The sequence below is a fragment of the Helianthus annuus genome, chromosome 2, assembly GCF_002127325.2.
Source record: "Helianthus annuus cultivar XRQ/B chromosome 2, HanXRQr2.0-SUNRISE, whole genome shotgun sequence".
In the NCBI taxonomy this organism is placed as follows: Eukaryota; Viridiplantae; Streptophyta; class Magnoliopsida; order Asterales; family Asteraceae; genus Helianthus; species Helianthus annuus.
This window is the reverse complement of record NC_035434.2, coordinates 14714777-14723802: the sequence shown is the minus strand read 5'-3', so window position 1 is coordinate 14723802 and position 9026 is coordinate 14714777.

Below are 9026 nucleotides of genomic sequence, written 5' to 3'. Positions count from 1 at the left end.
GCTCTTCTGCCTATCGCGGGCAGCCTTGAGACGTTCCCGGATCTGGACAATCTTGTCCGTCGTCTGGAAAACAATCTCTGGTCCCGATAACTGGACCTCTCCTACTTCCGCCCAACAAACAGGCGATCTGCATTTCCTACCATATAATGCCTCAAAAGGCGCAGCCTTTATGCTGGTGTGGTAGCTATTATTGTAGGAGAATTCGATCAGGGGTAGGTTTTTATCCCAGTTACCACCTAAATCGATCGCACATGCACGAAGCATGTCTTCTAGCGTTTGGATAGTACGCTCACTTTGACCGTCTGTCTGTGGATGGTAAGCCGTACTAAAATTTAAACGCGTGCCCAAAGATTGCTGGAAACTCTTCCAGAAGTGAGATGTGTATCTAGTATCCCTGTCGGAGATAATAGACACAGGTATGCCGTGTAAGGCTACAATCTTATCAACATAAAGTTGGGCTAACATATCGGAGCTATACGTCTCCTTGATGGGTAGAAAATGAGCTGATTTAGTCAGCCTATCGACTATGACCCATATTGTATCATTTCCTTTCCTGGTTGTGGGTAACTTGGTTATGAAGTCCATAGTTACGCATTCCCATTTCCACTCGGGAAGTTCAGGCTGTTGTAGCAAGCCAGACGGCTTTTGGTGCTCGGCTTTGACTTGAGCACAAGTCAAGCACTTTGCTACATGGGCGGCTACAGACTTTTTCAAGCCTATCCACCAATAATTTGCCTTTAAGTCCTGGTACATTTTGTCTGCACCAGGATGGACTGAGTATTTGGAACTATGGGCCTCCTGGAGAACAACATCTCGTAGTCCTCCATAAATCGGAACCCATATACGTCCGTTCAGCCTAAGAATTCCATCCTTGCTAAGAGTTAACTGCTCCTCAGTTACTCCCAGCTTTTCATTAGGATAATTAGCTTCCAACACAGCCTCTCGCTGTGCAGCCAAAATCCTTTCAATCAAATTATTTTTAACTTCAATGCTCTTGGCATTGATTCGAATGGGTTTTACCCTTTCTTTCCTGCTCAAGGCATCGGCGACTACATTCGCCTTGCCGGGATGGTACCTGATTTCACATTCATAATCATTCAGGGTTTCCATCCAACGGCGCTGTCTCATGTTCAACTCTTTCTGGTTGAACAGGTGCTGAAGGCTTTTGTGATCAGAATAAACCACAAATTTAATGCCATAAAGGTAGTGCCTCCACAACTTAAGTGCAAATACAACGGCACCCAACTCCAAGTCATGGGTGGTGTAATTCTTTTCATGCACCTTTAATTGCCTTGAAGCATAGGCAATTACCTTGCCCTTCTGCATAAGCACACACCCCATGCCCGTGTGTGATGCATCGCAGTAAACTACGAATTCATCTGTACCCTCAGGTAAGGTCAACACAGGTGCGTTGCTTAGCTTCTGCTTCAATATTTCAAAGGACTCTTGCTGCTTCGGGCCCCAAATGTACTTTTCTTTCTTCTTGGTCAAGGAAGTCAAGGGCGCAGCAATCCTTGAAAAATTCTCAATAAATCTCCGGTAATATCCTGCTAATCCCAGGAAACTACGGATTTCGGTAGGCGTCTTTGGCTCTTGCCAGTTCATGACTGCCTCTACCTTAGCGGGATCCACTTGGATACCACGCTCACTCACAACGTGTCCTAAAAATTGAACTTCTCGTAGCCAGAATTCACACTTCGAGAATTTGGCGTAGAGTTTCTCACGCTGTAGTAATTCGAGAATGCAACGGAGGTGCTTCTCGTGGTCAGCTTGGTTCTTGGAATAGATAAGGATATCGTCAATGAAGACTATGACGAATTTGTCCAAGTACGGCTTGCAAACGCGATTCATGAGATCCATGAACGCAGCCGGTGCATTTGTGAGCCCAAAAGGCATCACTAGGAACTCGTAATGACCATAGCGAGTCCTAAATGCAGTCTTGTGTACATCTTCATCTCTGACCCTTAGTTGATGATAACCCGACCTTAAGTCGATCTTGGAGAAGTAGCTTGCTCCTTGCAGCTGATCGAATAGATCATCGATCCTTGGTAAAGGATATCTATTCTTTATGGTAACTTTGTTCAGCTCACGGTAATCAATGCACAACCGCATTGATCCGTCTTTCTTCTTTACAAACAGAACTGGTGCTCCCCAGGGAGATGAACTAGGTCTGATAAAAACTTTCGCCAGCAGTTCATCCAACTGGGTCCTTAGTTCTTTCATTTCCGTTGGCGCTAATCTGTAAGGTGCTCTTGCTATCGGAGCTGCTCCAGGAATGATGTCAATTCTGAACTCCACTTGTCTATCTGGTGGCAAACCAGGTAGTTCTTCAGGAAAAACCTCGGGGTATTCAGAAATGACAGGAAGATCCTCGATCTTCGGCTTTGGTTCTTCTATTATTACTTGAGCCATGTAAATTACACAGCCTCTGTTTAAACACCTAGAAGCTTTCAGCATAGATACGTCTTCGGGCAACCCGTACTGCGTATCCCCTCGAATGGTAAGAGATTCACCATTCGGAGTCTTTAAAACTATTTGCCTCTTGCCGCAAATGATTTGGGCCTGGTTATGGGATAACCAGTCCATGCCTAGCACGATGTCAAAACCCGCAAGTTTGAAAGGAAGTAGAGATAAGGGAAAAGAATGGTTCCTAATGGACATTTCACATCCCTCTAGAATAGTAGAGACGGTTTCTATTGTGCCGTCCGCTAACTCTACTTCGTATTTCACGTCAAGGGTTTTGATTGGCATATTTAGTAGTTGGCAAAATTTCTGGTCTACAAAGGACTTGTCAGCGCCAGAATCGAACAGTACTCTTGCAAATATATTATTTACGAGAAAGGTACCTGTAAGCACAGTGTCGTCCTTAACCGCTTCCTTTGCATCCAAGCGAAAAATTCTCGCATTTGATTTCTTAGTCTCCTCCGCCTTCTTGGCATACTTCGGGCAATTGCTCTTTATATGCCCCTTTTCGTTACAATTATAGCAGGTTGCGTCCTTTATCTTTTTACACTCCACCGTCTTATGATCCTTGGACTTGCATAGCCCACAGGGTGGAGTCCTTTGTTGCGACTGCGAACCAGACGCAAACCTACACTTCCCGGAGTGAGGTTTCTTGCAGACCTTGCAGTAAGGTCTTCCATCAGATTGCCCCTCCTTCTTTGCCTCCGACCCTCTCTTGCCCTCACCGTTTCCACGGTGCTTTTTCCCAGACTTTCGTGAGGTATCATCCTCACGCTTTCGCTTTTCAGCCTCCTTGCTCCTTTGTGCCCTCAGACGGACAGCATCAAGTGTAAGAGACAAGGAGAGGTCAGTAACTGACCTGAAGGTCGTTGGCCTAGAGGCCTTTACGCTAGCTTTGATCGCCGGCTCTAAGCCCCCAATGAATCGGGCAATTCTTCGTGGTTCTGGTGTCACCAGATATGGCACCAGTCGTGACATAGTGTTAAAACTTGTCAGATATGCTTGACAATCCAGGTTTGTCATTACCAGTGAGACAAAATCAGCCTCAATCTTCTCAACCTCGTGCTGAGGGCAGTAGTTTTCTTTTATGAGGGTAATAAACTCCCCCCATGACATTTTGTACAAGGCAGACTTACCTGAAGCCTGCACCAGAGCTCTCCACCACGCCAGGGCCTCGCCCTTGAATGACTGGGACACAAACTTAACCACGTCCCTCTCAGCGCACCCGCTGATGTCCACAATCGTGTCCATCTCGTCCAGCCAGGTGATACAATCAACCGCACCTTTTTCCCCTGTAAATTCACGGGGCTTGCATGATACAAAGTATTTATAGGTGCAACCCTTAGCACTGGACGCATCAGTATATTCTCTATCGCGGTGAACGCTGTGCTCAGTAGACGAATGCTTGTCGTCATCTTTCTTGGGTTCAGAGGGTGGTTTGGAGTGTGTCTTTGGTTTAGAGGGTGGTTTTGACACAGATCTGCCTTGAGACTCAGTATGTTGACGATCAATAGCTGCCTGGACAGCATTGTTGATCAGAGCCTTTAGCTGTGCGCCTGTCAAATGTACTGACGCATTGTCATAGTCATCTTCATTCGTGTGGCTGTTCTCTCCATTGGGATCCGCCATTGTAACTTGAATCTGTTACAGAAGATAACAAAATTTTACTTTAGGAGATTATTATGTGATTGTCTTTTATGACAATTTGTCAACCATGGTACAGAGACCATATTCGGTTAACTTATTAACTCATTAAATATTAGGATTTGAATATATCCTATTTTAACTATATAAATAGTATTGGCGGCATAAAGCCTAATCACGATGATGTTTTATAATATTAGCCGAGATTCCAGAGAATCAAAGGCATAGAGAGTTGAACCGTAGTTCTTTTATCTCTTTCTGACAGAGAGTCATAGACTACTACTGCCTTTTGTCTTATAAGACAATTATTATGGCCCATAGGCACTACACCTCTAATGGATGTTTTGATAATATTGGCCCGTAGGCACTACATCACTAATGGATGTTTTAATAATTCTGGCCCGTAGGCACTGCATCACTAATGGATGTTTTAATAATACTGGCCCGTAGGCACTGCATCACTAATGGATGTTTTTATAATATTGGCCCGTAGGCACTGCATCACTAATGGATGTCTTTATAATACTGGCCCGTAGGCATTGCATCACTAAATGGATGTCTTTATAATACTGGCCCGTAGGCATTGCATCACTAAATGGATGTCTTTATAGTACTGGCCCGTAGGCATTGCATCACTAAATGGATGTCTTTATAATATTGATCACCTTCATTGGTGATTTAACCCACGATCTATATATCATTTAGTTGGGTTTTGAAATCCTCAAAGGATTATTGTATAAGAATGACGTGCGTGATTATAACGAATCACATCTGCCATGAATGTTAACATGCGTACAGAGGTTAACAGGGAATCAGAATCTTTTCAGCTAGGTCGTACCATCTTGACTGATCTTAAAAGACCCCAAGCTAGGTTTCACCCCCTTAAGATTCTTTGTTAGGCAGATCAATATAAAAGGAATGGTTTTGATTTATTTTTATATATATTAAAACAAAACTCATAACATACATTCCGAAATTTCAAATACAATTACATATTGCCCTAAACGGGTCTTTCAAATAATACATACCTCCAGAGAGGTTTAAAATAAGTGACAAGTCCACGCAGGGACTAGTACAAGATAGGTGTCCATGCAAGGACTAAAGGTAAGTCCGCGTAGGGACTGAAATACGATAAGTTGTCCACACAGGGACTTATTTCAAAATAGAAATTACATTTGTACTACTATTAAGGGCTAGTGGTCACGTTTCTTCTTTTTGCCCTTTAGCAGATTCGCCAAGCCCTTGAGAAATCCTCGGTGGCTTTTCTTTTCTTCCTCGAACTCTCTCTCCACACGATCTAATCGATGGAGTATTTCTTCCTGTTCAGGAGGAGAAAATCGTGGTTGTGGCGCTTGATGCGGAACTGGAGGTCTGGGAGGTATTGGATACCCATGAGCTGAGTAATCCGGTGGTCCCATGTTTCCATGTGCTCCGTCCGGGTAGCGCGCATTATATCTAGCCGACACCACATATGGGTCGCGCTCATAGCCGTAGTTGTATTGTGCTTGTGACGGTTCAAACGGGTTGTAAGCCGTTGGACCCGTATAAGCAGGTATGGGTTGGTCATACCCAAATGGTGGCGAATTTCGGGCAGTAGGTGCAGAGTTCGCTTCTTGTATAGGACTTGAAGGTCCTTCTTCATGTAGTGGCGGATAGTGGCTACTACTAGAATGTCGAGGAGTGCTGAAGTGGTTACCCCCTCCTCCTCGTGTAGACATACGAGCATTGGTCCTCCTACGCCTCGGCGGATCAGGTATTACTGGTTGTGCCGGTGGCGGAGGTGGTGGCGTAACTGCCTCAAAGCGTGAATCCTCAGAGGGATCATGTGGATGTCTCGGTTGTTGTGTCTGATGAGATGGTGTGTTGTACCACTCATGTCGGTCAAACAAGGCCATAAAGCTATCTGGGCCTTGATACTGTGGACCATGATATGAAGATCCATCAGATACTTCTATCGGATGCGTGGGCGTACCACGAGCTGGTTCAGTTGGATCCTCATCTTCCTCCATGGGATCTTCAGAAAAGTGGTCTTGTGGCCCTAATGGAACAAAACCTGAAGGTTCCTGTATGTAGTCAGCCGGATTAAACTGAGCTACGTAGTATGGACTAGGGTCGTCGTAGTTTCGGTGCGAAACCGAACGTTGTAGAGGTATGAAGGAAGGTTGTGGGTTGTTGGGATTATTTTCTGAATCTGGCCCAAAGGAGTGTCGGTAGGATGGCGTCGAGCTGTGCGAAGTGGAATGCCTCGCTGGTTCGTAAAGATCTCTTCGTCGTTGTGGCTCTTCGCTCCTTGTCATCGAAGGATGTCTTGTACCAGATGGTCCAGCTTCTTGATCGTGATGTGTCACGATTTCTCCTCGGCCTCTTCGTCCCCTTCCTCTTCCTCGGAATATAACAGGTGGCATTTTCCTGCTCCAAAACTTATTAAAAATCAAATCGAAAAATAAAGACAAAAAGGAGTATAAATCCGAATTTGTCCTAAGTTCTTGTCTAGACTCAAGTATGTGCAATTGTGTCACTGAGATTAAACACAATAGGGTAGTGTTTAATTCACTCAATGTTGGCTCTGATACCAACCTGTCACACCCCGATTTCCACGTGTCTCACCGGTGGGCCCGGTGGGGGATTACCGTGACGATGTTGGCAACAATATAGTCAAACCACACAATTATATAATGCACAGCGGAAGCATAAGATAAATATATAAATTCCAACCTCTGATCATAATATCAATGTATTACAGAAGTTGAATATCCACAGTGGATCGTAATTAAATATAAAGTATTGTTCCATCAGATACTGCAATCAAGTTTGCGAGACTTATCCCGACGCTAGGGAGCTAATACCAGCCAATTACGTTTAGGTACCTGCACTTAATCTTTTTGGGGAAAATACGTCAGTTTACACTGGTAAATACATTCAACTGACACATTTGAAAATGTTTATTAAAATTGATTTGAATGCACAAGGCACAAACTCTTTTATAACTTGGGAAAATTCATAATGATATCTTGTGAACGTTTTACATGTTCTTTTATGCGTTCAGTAGCCCGGGTCGTGCCGGGTTAAAGATTTATAGACACACCACGTTTGCGTAAAACCGTAGTACAGAAACCAACGGCTACGTCTTTTAGTTTTAATGTCGACACTTTATACCGGGTGTACGCCTACACCGGGATGTCGATGGTCGTGGCCATTTCGTAAAATGATGCCAAGGATATCCGGGACAACGGTCATTAAACCCCCCAAAGGCTTATAAGCAACAAAACTGTTTAAATGAGCCGATCATATTTAATCAATTAACCACCTAAGCGATGGAAGTATATAATGCTCAATCAAGCGGTATTAATATACCGTAACCCAAGCCCATATAGGGGAAATAAGTCAAAAGTATTTACCTTTGCAAGTATTAATCCTTAATTTAGATCAAGTCACCGATAGCTTTTACTGGGGCTCCTAATCTGGAACGAAGGTTTTAATTAACCTCTTGGAATCCTAACGGTCCTTGTATTAGCCGTAGCTTAAACCGGTTGATTCCGATATTTATGGATATGGTTAATTCGCACGAAAAGGCGAAAACCGAGAATGGAGTATGATTTGGACCCAACAAGTTCAGAGACTTGTTTTATATGGGTTTATAGTTCATACTCTGGATTTTGGGGTTCAAATAATATAATTTGACCCATATCGGCTATTGCACGAAAACTAGTTCCATGAGCCGTACCGTGTGCGTAAATAGGCGAAACGGTTAACTATGAGAGTCGTACGCTTATTACCTAAGTCAATATACCTTAAAGTATTTTGGTATCAGTAGGATACCTTCCGTAATGCCCGTAACGAGTTTAAGTTAATATTATGCCCCGTAGGGGCTTTTCGGTCATTTTAAAGACTTTAAAAGGGCTTTTCGAGTTCTACAGGAAATCTGAGTTTCCCGAACAGCTTATAAAGCTTAAAATACTTTATTTATTATTTAAAACCAGTGGCAATTGGAATCGGGTCAAAAGACCTTGTAGAACTCCTGTTTTGGCCGAAAAGGGCATATTCGGTATTTACCGAACCGTAGCCATAACCGCAGGTTATGAGCAAGGTAAAAATCATTAAAAATCTTTAAAATTCCCTAAATATTATTTTACCACAGTGGGTAAAAGTTTTGTTGACGAAAACTTGGGTTAGATGGGTGTTATGCTAATTGCGCCGTTAATTACAAAACTTTCTTAAAAGTGCGCCTTTTAGCATAACTCTCATTCTAGACCTCGGATTGACGTGAAACTTTAAGGACATGCTTATAATTTAACAAGCAAGGTTTTGGTCCGTTCACGTGTCCGAAATACTCGTTTTAATTTTAAAAGGCCGTTACGGTCAACTTTTAGGCGAATGACGGAATTGCGCAAAAGACTCGGATAACTCATGAACCGACCACAGAGGCGTATACCAACATGTGACCTGGTCCTAAGAGAGTCCTAAGGTATATTTATACCTCACTAAAACGGGTCAGAACTGAAGTCAAATCAAAAGTCAAACTTTTGCGACATTCGGCTCCGAACCGGTTCTATATAGTAAATGATCGATTCAAACGAGCGCAAACATGTTTATATACTTATTATCGTGTCTTATGATTATCAAAACAGGTTCCATAACATATATATTACAGATTATGCTTAAATCGCCAAAATAGCTTTCTGTTGACTTTTTAACCGCACGTTTGACTCGACATTTGACATAGTTAGAGTGGTGATCAGGGGGAACCCTTTTAGAGGTTTAATACCCACATAAATACCAACTCATAACCATTTTTGATTCGTCATAAGACTGAATCATTTGCAAGATATTGCAATGACAACCGTTAGTTACGACGGTTGCGTTTATAGGCTATAACTATGGAAATGTGAAACCAAAATGGTTATGAACGACTTACAGAA